Raw genomic sequence first — 12,932 nt, 5'->3', positions numbered from 1 at the left:
AGAAAATGGTTATTGACTATAAAGCAAATAAATTAGTTAAGGGTATGAGGAAGTGTGGCGCTTGTCCCCAGTGTAAATATATTTTTGAGGGGCAGAGTTTGTCTTAGGACACATCTTGATGATTTTAAGTTAAAATTATAACTGTGATTGTAATTCCTCTGGGGTGATGTACTTAACTTTTTGTGACTGTTGCCTTGGTTACTATGTGGGTAAAACAAAATGAGTCTTGAACAAGAAAATCTATGAACATTATTATGACATCAGTAATTCCAGTAGTAATGTGTTATATAAACAAAAATTGAAATGTCATGATAACAAGAAATTTTATTTTTTTATATTGGAAAAGGTTCCATTTAACCCAGGAGGTGGTCCATGGGAGCTCAGACTCAAGTATAAGAAACTGTTATGGCAAATTAGATTAAATGCTGGTACACCATGTAGATTGAATGATGCTATCTCTTTAAGTAGTATACTTAAATTATGTACTGCTAAGTTATACTGTTGGAGTAGAATTTTGGTAGTTTGGTATTATAATACTTATAGGGTTCATTTTTTGTATACGTTTGACAAATTTGTAATTGCTATTTTTTATTTGTTTCATTAGGTATTGAGAAGGAATTTATTTATTGGTTGATGATTGTCACATGCTCTTTTAATAACCTATAAAAGTGGTTGATTTGTTTTTTGTGGCAGTTCTGATGAAGTCCATTACACTTATTTGGAAGAAGGCACTTAGCTAGATCATTAAAGTCACATGCTTTTTTATGAAGGATTGATTGCTTATCATTATTATTATCATTTGATTGATCTCAGACTGAGAGGATATCTCACATTTTCTTGGTTATTAATAACTCACCCAGACATTTAGACCCTCAAACTGGCCATATGGTTTCTCCACTTCCAACGATGGCTAGACAGTCCAGATGTTCTTCTCCAGTCAGACACATCCTCATATCTTCTCAGACAGATTTTACAAGAAAGATGTATAAGAGTAAATGGAAAAGATTCTCCCATTGAGTTTCCAGAGTCAATTAGATCCATTTTCCACACCCATTTCCACTATTCTGGACTTTCTTGCTTCCATATATAACAGTGGTGCTAGTTATTCAGCTCTAAAGCTTCAACTTGCAATTATCTCTAGTTTTCATGTAGGACATAACTAATTTTCTTTGTCCTTGTCTAGATTGTGTAAAGCCTTTCTTCAACGTATTTTCTTACTTTGACCCCTCATCAAGGACCCTACTGCACCCTGAGACCTAAATATTCTTCTACAAGCCCTGACTCAACCCCCATGCATGGGATACTTCAAATTTTTGTCTTGGAAAACTATTTTTCTGGTTGCAGTCACATCAGCTTGGAAAACTATTTTTCTGGTTGCAATCACATCGGCCAGATTAGTATCAGAACTCTAGGCCCTTTTGTCTAAGCCACCGTATCTAATTTTTTCACAAGGACAGGGTGTTTCTCCACACTAATGCTTCCTTTATACATAAAGTGGCCTCAAAAAGAGCTGTGAATCAATCAGTCGGTCAGTCTTCCTGTTTTTTCTCCAGATTTTTCCTGTAAAGAAGAGTACATGTTGCATATTTTAAATGTGCATAGTTGACTTGGATTCTGTATCCACAGAACAAGGATTTCAGAAAATCAGACCAGCTATTTATTTCCTTCTCCAAAGCTAAACTGGGTAAATTCTGTTTCATAGGTTCATAGGTTGGTACTAGGCTATCGGCCCTAAGGGCCTATACAAGCCTAGCCATAACAATTTCCTGGCTATTTCTTCCCACACTATTTACTTCCCTGGACCCCTGTCTAGCAGGGCGACTGAGGGGTGAAGTTCCTTTCTCCCATCCATTCATCAAGGTTTTTTTTGAAGAGGACCAAAGAAGTGCTCTGCTTGCCATGTATGGGCAGTCTATTCTAGAGTCTGAGGAATCTCTGGGTCAGGAACCTAACCCTCCAGCATGTTTTGTTTATTGTGATGACAAGGTTTAGATCCCTGGAGCGTGTGGCTCTGAGGGATTGGGATTTCTTTAAATGTAGCATGTCCAACAGCTCTGGGTTTGACATGGCCTTGTATGTTAAGCAGAGATTGCCTCGGAGTAGATGATATGCGACATAGTATAGCTAGAGTTTTTTAAGGCGGTCGGCATAGGGCATCTGCTTTAGGCCTGTGATTCTTTTAGTGAGGTATTTCTGCGGCCTTTCCAGTTGTTGCAGATGTCTTGAGAGGTACATACCAAATGGGGCGTTGTATTCTATAATGGGTCTAATGAGGGATGAGCACAGTGGGACAATGACCTCCTTTTTTCTGGATGAAAAGCCCTTAGTGATGAGGTGTGCCACATAGAAGGACTTCCTGACTGTTGTGGCGATGTGGTTATTGAAAGTGAGATCACTGTCCACTTGTGTCCCCAAGTCTCTTATCACACTTTCGGTCAAAGTTGACTTTAGCCAAGCGTCTCACTGATTGCATTTCCTTTGCTTACAAAAAAATGGACTGACACTTTAGACCTCCTAAGTTTCATTCCACCAGATCTGTGGCCACATTCTCTGCTGTATGGTCTAAAGTTTCTATAGATGATATTTACGGAGCTGCCACTTAGTCAAAGTCACATACCTTCATTGCTCACTACAACTTGGACATCTTATTAAGGAATAGGGCAGCTTTTGCACTCTGGAATATCCTTCCTTGAGGACGATCTTGGGTTTTTAGCTGGGGACTCTGCCCCATCGGTTGAGGAACCGACAGAAAAGACATCTGATGTAAAAGTTATGTATTCACAGTAAATGTACATCTGTGTTGCCTGTTTTTGTTTTTCCTCAACCCCCCATCCAGTTTCCCAAATTTTCTAATTCCCAAGTCTCTTATTCAGTTCAACACGATGAAAAATCCTTTGCTTAACTGATTGTTGAGCTCCATTTCCTTTTTCTTTTGTTTTTCCTACTTTATGTAGTTATTTCCCCTAGAATATTATTTTATCATTCTATATTGTTTCTGTATGTGTTTATTTTATTTATTTATTGACATTCGTTGACTGGGAAAGTCCACTGGGTCATTGACCCATTTTCAGTGGAGGCCAGGGGAGAAAAGCTCCACGGTAGTACATTCAAAAAGAAAAAAAAAAACAATTGTACATTATATTCCACTGTGATAGTGCATTCAACATAGAACATTTAACTAAACATTCACATTATGTACCTTTGTAGTAGCACATTCAATATGGAACATTTAAATGAAACATATTTATAGTTCCTTATCTGGAAAAAAAAATTCTCAGTAGGTTTGAAAGCAGGAAAGAGAGTAGAGTCAAGCAGTAATGGGCAGAGCTATGTGATCTGGTGATAAGTGAGTGACACTTAGGATAGTTTAGCATGAGGTAGGGAGAAGGAGAGAAAAGTCAGGCAGTAAAGGGCAGAATAATATAATAATGAGGTAAATTGTGAGTGTCAGCTGTTTTTACACACACTGTAGACTAAAGGGAGGGCAAACTCAATCTGAAGTAATACTGCTAGAGAGGAGGATTATAGGTAAGGGGAGGAACTCAAGATATGGTTCCAAGGCTTTAGAAGTCGTGGAATTAGGATCCGAGGCCCAGCGGTTGAGGAAGGACAAAAACAGACAACACAATTGCACAGTTATGGTGAGTACATCATTTTTATGTTCTTCAGTTTGATTTGCAGTTTGGATACCTTATGTGTTGCATGTCCTATCTGTGAGCATTTACGTTTTCTCTGGGTGATCCAGTTTTCTGTCGTAGCTCAAAGATCTATGGTAGTTGAATTGGTATTTTCCAAATTGCCTGTAGGTGTATCTGTGTGCATGTTTCTGTCTGTATGTATGTATTTTAGTCATTCTGAAATAAACCAGTACCCTGTCCAGAACAAGTTTGCATATTTTGTATCCATTAGATGCTGGGATAGACTCCAGGATCCATGCAAACCCATAAAATTATAGTGCAGGTTATTAGAAAATGAGTGTGTCAATGAAGAATTATGCCTGTTACACTCATCACAGCACATGCGTGAAGAAGAGCAACTTTAATATTGCACTTTTGCATTTTTACTTGTATGTAATACATCTGTTAACATCAAAAGTAAACTCAGATAACTACATTCCCCTAAGTGTACCATCAAAATAACATATTTTCTTGTAAAATGACTGCAAACCTTCTTTTTGTGGCATCAGAATAATGTCCTTGCTTCCAAATATTAATATTGGCTAGGAAAGTGGGCATACTGCTACAGTGTTCCAGTACCACATACTGTACTTCCTATCAGTACCCACTCTGAGCAAAGCTTATAGGATTATGATAGATTAGTGGAACACTTCTACAGTGTAGATTTTATGGTCCATAAGGAATGTGTGACAGAACATTATACGTTGCTGCTGAAAATCTTAACCCCCCCCCCCCCGAGCTGTACCTTAGTAATGTGTGCTAACCCTAACTCTGTCAGGCAGGTTACTTTAAAAAGCCATTTTCATAACACTACCACTGCAAAAGACAGGTTGGATACTCAGCACGCACATACATGCACACTAAATCTATCCCCTTTCCCTAACCCTAGAACACACTTCCACACAAACTCCCAGCCCCACCACTTAACCTTTGTTGACCAAACAGAAGTCATCCAAAACAACATTTGCATAAATGGCCTTTTGTTCAAAACATACAGCAGTTCACATACATTACACAAAACACACGTCAAGCTAGTAAATAGTAGCCTTGCATATATAAAACATATCCGTGCAAGCGTACGTACACATACATATACAAGTCAAAATAATTCTGTTGAAGCTTCAGTTAATGTTATTAAGGTTGCATTGAAGGGTGCAGGTCTTGATCTGTAGTGGGTGAAATCCCAGAGAGCCAGTTTGTTATGCAGCTAGGCATAATGGTGCTCCTCTTGGTGTTGTATGACATGGCCTCTACCCTAGGCAGCAGTACACATTTGCTATGTACTCTTAAGACCAGTTGCCCTTTGTGTTTTAACAGGTATCTGTGGACAGAGTTCAACCCCATACTGATGTTTACCTTGCATATTTCAGTATTGATGACAGTGGGGCAGGAGTTGGAGCCCATAGCCCAGTCTTTCATGTAGTAATTGGAGGCAGCAGCTGGAATTGTCACTCTTCACATATTTGGTAGACAGTTGTTGGGTCTTGTAAATTGGACTTGCATAGCAGTTTTGGCCACCGTAAAGATTGTGTACCTTTGTAAGCATGTTTATACAGCAGTTTTTGTTCTAGTTGGAGTAGTTAATAAACGGGCAAAACAAGCTCTCTAGAGTATGGGAAAATGTCAGTGTCACTGTCACAGCAGAATTGTGCAAATCAATTTTATATGAAGGTGTCCAAGAAAGACATGTAAGCAGCCTTGTGTGCAGCTGAAATGGTGTCCACTGAACGTGGAGACAGCAGCTGTAAGTGCAGAGCATTCGGCAAAGCAATTTAGTCCATCCCCAGATGATCTTAACATGCAAATTGAACTAAAAAACAGGAAGAGTCAAGCCAGAGCTAGAGGTAGTGTTTAGAGGCAGCAGAACAGCTTGAGGTGCAAAGAGAATCTAAGGCTTTTGAAAGGGAGATGGAGCAAGAAGCCAAGGAAAGAGAGAAACAATGACAGTATGAAAGATAGAGAGAAAGAGAGGTAGACACTTGCCCTTTGTCATTGTCACAGGATAACTGAAAAGAAGGCTGAAGCTTGGTCAGTACCAAATTGTTTTTTCAATATATAGAGAGGGGGTGACTTTGATTTTATTCAGACATTTGAAAGGGTTGTGTAACCAACTCCAAATTGAGCATAGGCAGTGACTGAGGTGTTGAGTAAGGTGTAATGCATGCTGTACCAAAAATTGGTGATTATAGAATGTTTGAATTATCAGGAAGTTAAAGCTGAATGTTTTAAACTGACTTATAAATCTCACAGAAGGAGATTCAGGGAACCTAGGAGAAAGGCCAACCATGCCAGTGATTGTATTGTAGAAGTAAACACTTTTATAGATGGGTGAATGAATGACAAGGCACTATTACTGAAATGCTAGGAGACCTTTTGATAAGGGAGCATGCACTCCATACTTAACCTGAGAAAATGAGAATCAGGTTAGCAGATTTGAGTGTAATACATCTGAGGAAATGGAGGGGAAATGGTGACTTATACCTGTGCAGAAGAGCACAACTGCATGAAAAAGGGATACTCAGCACCACAAATGGGTATAGGGGAACCCGTGAGTGACAATGTAAACCTTGCTAGACAAAGGGGGAAGTATTGGTTGAAGTTCCCAAGAAGGAGTTGAAGTTAGCCATTTCTGTTGTATCTATGGGGAACTTGTACAGTCCAAATCTCCACAGCAACAAATTGAGGAAAAAAGCCACATGAGAGAGCTAATGATAAAAGTAACACAGCAGTGGTCGGTTGTCTTGAAACTGCAAATCCTTCAAGTTATCATAAGGGTGTGTGCTGTATCTTGGTAGAGTGGAGAAACACCATTTCCATTGCTGAGAGGGGGATACTGCATCAGATAAAACTATTGTTAAGCCTACAGTTGTTAGAGGAAGGTATTACCTACTTAGGCAGTTTCCTCTGATTAGGGCCATGGGAGGGACATCTTTTCAGGGTTAGTTTGAACTGTTAAGAGATTTAAGGAGACAGGCAGTTGGCAGTTTTTGATGATTTAATAGGTAATGACTTTGATAGCACAGTAGATGTGGTTATACACAGTCATGAGGGGAGGCAATGACATGGGAATGTTAGCAGGATGAGGCCCAGCCAGTGTCCACACCTCCAGTAGAGGCTGGTGATATGGTCACTTCAGAAAAGAGCTTGGTGGCAGCAGAACATACTTAATGTGAAGCCACAGCTAACAGAATATACTGGAAGTTCTCTGGCAGGTGTTACTTGAGGAGAAGAAATGGTTGAATATCAGCAAGTCTAAATCAGAAAAACAGGTGTCACCAAATGCTGGACTTCCATTAGAAGAAAATTGAATTGAATCGAGTTAAGGCAGGCAGAGGTCTTGGATCACAGTTTACAAAACATTAGATGGCCAAAGGAGCACCTAATCCTTAAGGGAAAATGCAGTCTGTATACTGGAAGAAAGGAGAATTGCTCTAAAAGTGGATTGCTAAAGAAGGATTAGAGGGAAAAGTGATTAGCAGTTTGTAGTACAAAGGGCTTATCAGGCACTTCTATCCATAGCCCATAATAATCCTTTATGTATAGCATTGCCACTCCTGCAGTAGTTCATGGCAATATGGGCTGTTTCCTACCTTGGAAACCGCACCCAGCAAGTTTCATAAGGCTTTAACCCCCCTCCATTCCTCCTCTCTGGTTGATGATCAGCAACATAGAGAAGAAAAAATTTCAATACAGAGCTGCAAAAAGCTTATCAGGAGCAGCAGCTGCTCTTAGACTTCACTTCTGACAGACAAGTCCCATCTGGAGAGCCCTTCTGCTAAATTTTGCATATATGTATGTATTTCCACCTTAAAAAAGAAACATATGATGTGTGTGCGTATATATATATATATATATATATATATATATATATATACACGTGTGTGTGTGTGTGTGTGTGTGTATGTGTGTACACATTGTAAATTTACATATTTTTTTTTTACCTAAAGTTTGGCCATTCTATCTCAACAAACCCAGTATTTTACTGCAAAAGGTTTCTTGTCAGGAACAACAGTTTTTACATCACTTTAAAGTATTGGAGAAATTTTCTCTGTAAAAGTGTACTGTTTATGCACTTTTCTTTCAGAGTTATAGATATAAATGTGTATATGCATATGTATAAAATAAATGTGTGCGTGTGTGTAGCTATGTATGTATGCATGTACAGTGGATATAAAAAGTGTATACACCCCTGTTAAAATGCCAGGTTTTTGTGATATAAATAAATGAGATCACAATAAATCATTTCAAAACTTTTCCCACCTTTAATGTGACCTATAACCTGTACAATTCAGTTGAAAAAGCAAATCTGTTAGGGTAAAAAAATGAAAAATGTACAATAAACTGGTTGCATAACTGTGCACACCCTTACATTAATACTTGGTTGAAGCATCTTTTGATTTAATTACAGCATTCAGTCTTCTTGGGTATATACACCTGCCATCAATTAAAGAGACTCTGATTAACCCCAAATAAAGTTTAGCTGTCCTAGTAGGATTTTCCTGACATTTACTTAGTTGCCTGCTACAGCAAAAGCCATAGTTCTCAGAGAGCTTACAAAGCATCAAAAGGATCTCATTGTTGAAAGGTATCAGTCAAAAATATATCCACAGCGTTGGATATATCATGGAACACAATGAAGACAGTCATCAAAAAGTGGAGAAAATATGGGACATCAGTGATATCGCAAAGAACTGGATGTCCCTCCAAAACTGATGAAATGACAAGACAAAAACTGGTCTGGGAGGCTGTCAAGAGACCTACAGCAACACTGGAGGAGTTGCATGAATTTCTGGCAAATATTGGTTGTGTACTGCATATGAAAACAATCTCCTGTATTTTCCATATGTCTGGACTAAGGGGTAGGGTTGCAAAGACGGAAGCCTTTTCTTACACACAAAAACATCCAGGCCCAGCTAAAATTTGTGAAATACATCGTCTCCTTAAAAGCATGTGGGAAAATGTGTTATGGTCTAATGGGACCAAGGTTGAATTTTTTGGCTACAATTCCAAAAGGTACATTTGGCACAAAAACAACACTTTGCATCACCAAAAGAACTCCATCCCTACGACGAAGCATGGTGGTGGCAGTAATATGCTTTGGGGTTGCTTTTCTTCAGCTGGAACTGGGGCTTTAGTCAAGCTAGAGGGAATTATGAACAGTTCCAAGTACCAGTCACGTTTGGCCCAAAACCTTCAGGCGTCTGCTAGAAAGCTGAAGATGAAGAGGAATTTCACTTTTAAGCATGACAATGACCCCAAGCATACATCCAAATCAACAAAAGAATGGCTTCACCAGAAGAAAATTAAAGTTTTGGAATGGCCCAGCCAGAGCCCAGACCTAAATCCAACAAAAAGTCTGTGGGGGTGACCTAACAAGGGCTGTGCACAAGAGATGCCCTAGCATTCTGACAGATTTGGAGCACTTTTGCAAGGAAGAGTGGGCAAATATTGCCAAGTCAAGATGTGCCATGCTGATAGACTCCATAGACTCCTACCCAAGAAGACTGAATGTTGTAATTAAATCAAAAGGTACTTCAACAAAGTATTAGATTAAGGGTGTGCACACTTATGCAACCAGCTTATTGTATGTATTTTATTTTTTTATATTTTTCCCCCTAACAGATGTTTGTTTTTCAATTGAATTGTACAGGTTATAGGTCACATTAAAGGTGGGAAAAATTTTGAAATGATTTATTGTGGTGTCATTTTGTTAAATCACAAAAACCTGGCATTTTAACAGGGGTGTGCACACTTACCTCCACTGTATGTATATATGTATGTGTATGTATATATGTGTATATATATATATATATATATATATATATATATATATATATATATATATATATATAAAATACACACATACATATACACACATACATATATTTTAAACAAATTATTCAAGGGCTTGGTATTTGCTGCTTGAGTACATTGTGACAATTTGAGTGAACGTTCATTTTCTGTCAGGACAGTGAGCAAAAAGGAGTGTTCTTGCTGACCCGGGAGTTTAAGTAGTGCTTGTGCAACTGTGGAAAATGGAAAAGAAAACTTCATTTTCAGAGTTTACTTGGTAATTAATTGTATTATGGATGTCTTTTAAGGTCAGACTTATGTGCTGTGTACCTTAACTTCTTTTTTTGCTGTCAGCACACTGAACAGGAGAGAACGTTTGTATTGACAGGGATTAATGTATTGCTTTTTCAATTTCTGAATATATACTTTATTTTTCAAGAGTTTCAAATGGAATGAAATGCTGTTATGGACTGTTTAACTGTGACACTTATGTGTTGCTTACCTGAACATTCATGTTCTGCCAGGATTTTGAACTTGAGTAAACATTCATGTTGTCAGTTGTTAATGTGTTTTAACTTTTGAAGTGGAAAACTTATTTTCCTTAATAATTCTTGTGGAAACTCGAGAGATTTTTTTTTTTTTTTGAGAGCTCATGCTTATGTACTGATTTTGCTTACTCATGACAACTTATCTGAATGTTAATTTTCTGTCAGGGAACTGTTAATTTAATTTCTAGAGTACAGACTGAGATTTTATATACAGCTTGTTCATTTACTTTCAGTGGGGACTGTTTAGGAAATTGAAAGTACATGTGTGTGCTGCTTGTGTACACTGTGTGACAAATAACCTTCCGACCAACTCTTTCCATCATTGTGTACTGGTGACCAGGCTTCTTCCTCGGCTACAGCAATGGATTACTTACTCCAGTTCTGCTAGTCATTCTGCCTGCATGTTTAAAAACAAAAAGCAGTTAAAGTCCGAGCCCTTGCCTTTTAGTGTGGGTTCTCATTCAGTGCCTCAGCTAATTGTGGGTTGACTGTCCAGTAGCTGTTATTGATTCCTCAGACCACTTAGTGATTTCCTCAAATTCCCTTGGTATAGCTTTGCTGACCACTATAAACCAGAGATCCGAGGCAACCTCTTTGGCTTTTCCACTATTACTTTAAGAGCATTTTAGAACCGTCCTTTGGATCTTGGAGTAACACCAGAAGATTCTACTTAACTGGCGAATGAAATATTTTGTCTGGGTAAACTTCCTTCCCCCAGTCTGTGTTGTTCCAAGGATTTGTGACCTGGGAAAAAGAAACAAAGATAACATTTTGACAATTAAGCAGATTATTATTGTTTTTAAAGAACACGGAGGTAGCGTTGTTAAGTCACAGCAAGAGATTCTCCCGTTCGATTCTCGGCTTGGCTTGGGAGTGCTTTCTGTGTGGAGTCTGCATGTCCTCCCCGTGGTTGGGTAGCGTTCGAAAGACATGCTTGCATAAATGGGCGTGCCTTCGTTGAAGGTTGGGCGTCGAGCTGGCACCTCGGCGTTTTGTAAAAATTTACTGCCAGTCATTAGCAAACCAGAGTTCCTCTGTGGCGACCCTTTACCGGGAAAAACCGAAAGACAAACAACAACAACCCTTACTTTATAATTTACCTTATAGCAACAGGATCCTTAACTGGTCAATGGACCATTTTTGAAATCCGTAGCAAAATTTGTCAGAAGTCTCTGACATTGATTTTGACACCGTTTCCTCTCCTTTTGTAGGTGTACACCAGAACTCTGGGTCCTAAAATAAAATTTCTATTGGAAGAGTTGTATTTCTTTCATTCCATTTTATGAGAATGGCATTGATTTTTTTCCCCCCTCTAAATAGAGTAGTTACTCCTTTTTGGTGCGAGTCAAGGTCCCATTTTATATATTTTTTTCCTCATATTGACACCCTTGGATGAAGTTTTGTGTATGCCTGCAGTAATATTTTCCTAGATTTCAGCTCCTTATATGGCAGACAGTAATATAGAGTTTCCTAGTGTGGCAAGAAGTCACACCTCTCCATTTGAATAAGAGAGACAAGTACAGCAGGTTCATTAATTCCTTTCTGTTTAACATTCCAAATTCACTAGGACCAGGGACACCTGGAATTTTATATTACAAAGTTTTCCTGATATCTTGAGACAAATGTTAGTCCTTTTCCTTATTAATTTGGTTGGGAAAGTGTCAACGTTCTATTTCTGTCCCTTTTGGGTGTGTTTTTAATATTTCCACTTGCAAGTTGCTTGGTATCTTTACATTAAAAGATGTTTATCTTCATTTCCCCATACATAGGCATTCAGTTTTTCTGTGTTTGGGGACTTTTTTCCCAATATCAGATGCCTTTTGTTTAGAAGGTTATTCTCTTTTTTGCCTGGATTTCCCGCCATAAAGGTGCAAATACGTCCCTGTCCCTGTCATTCGGGTTGAGGTTTTTAAGTAAATGTATAGATACTTCCATATAAAAGGCATGTCTGTTTTGCAGTCAAATGATTATTTTTCTGGAAACTGTCCTGAATTTCTCCTGACTTGGTTCTCTGCACAAGAATTGTTCAGGACTTGAGCATTTAAGGCTTCTTTACCTCTCGTGATTCTTTGTGCCAGGTTGCACATGTGATAAAAGTTCTGGTTCATGCAGAATTTGAAGAACTAACATTCTGTTACTCTGGAATTTTAAAACCAGTCTGCACCTTAGCCATTCTTTTTCCCTTAGCTACTCCAATAAAGGCAAATATCAGCTTTATTGTCTGGATGTAGACACACAGCTACATTTCTATCTTGGCTATACAAATGGCTTCAGAAAAGGTGAACAACTCTATGTTCTTTTCCTCAAACAGGAAAGGTTATAAGGTTTTAAAAATTACCTTACTGAAATGGTTATCAAGAGTGTGTAATACATTGAAGTCCTTCTTTTCATCTGTTGCAGTATTCTTTACATGACGGATTTCTCTGCCATAGGCCACCTAACATCAGCCAGTATACAAAACTCTTTTACTACTGTAAGGTGCGTGGTACGTCGCACATAGGCTGCTATCATGCATTGGCCATAAAAGTGATATCCACACACACCATCCCCAGAACTTCTCTGCCACCAGTCTGAATGCCATCTGTGAACGTTGGTCTGCTCACCCAAGAAATTTGCTGCGTTCCAGTGTTTTCTTAGATAAGTGCCCCAATTGGGGAATTCTTGTTTCTGTTACTACTGTTGTGTGGTAGGGTTCATGTCATCTAAAAAAAGGCAAATGTTAGTGTGGAAGACAAATTCCACAAGGATAGCTATCTCCAGTATTTGTTCTGCTAAGGGGATCCCCACAACAACAAATCTTGTCCCATTTGCCAGTCCTTTGTGCCAGAGTCCTTAAGGTGTCAACTTTCCTCCTTAGATATTTACTTGGAAAACCAGCGCCTAAAAGTTGTTAGCTAAAAGCACAATGGAGGTA

The 12,932-nt window shown here is 38.6% G+C and overlaps 1 protein-coding gene across 1 annotated transcript in view; it reads left to right on the top strand.

Annotated features, from left to right (window-relative positions):
* Positions 1-12,932, top strand: part of WDR48 (WD repeat domain 48) — a 1,921,140-nt gene that overhangs the window by 1,411,120 nt on the left and 497,088 nt on the right. The window lies entirely within an intron of this gene.

This window comes from Protopterus annectens, chromosome 3.part1 (assembly GCF_019279795.1).
Source record: "Protopterus annectens isolate FY-2018-M chromosome 3.part1, PAN1.0, whole genome shotgun sequence".
NCBI lineage: Eukaryota > Metazoa > Chordata > Ceratodontiformes > Protopteridae > Protopterus > Protopterus annectens.
Note: the sequence above shows the minus strand (reverse complement) of the source record. Positions and strands in the feature narration are given on the sequence as shown.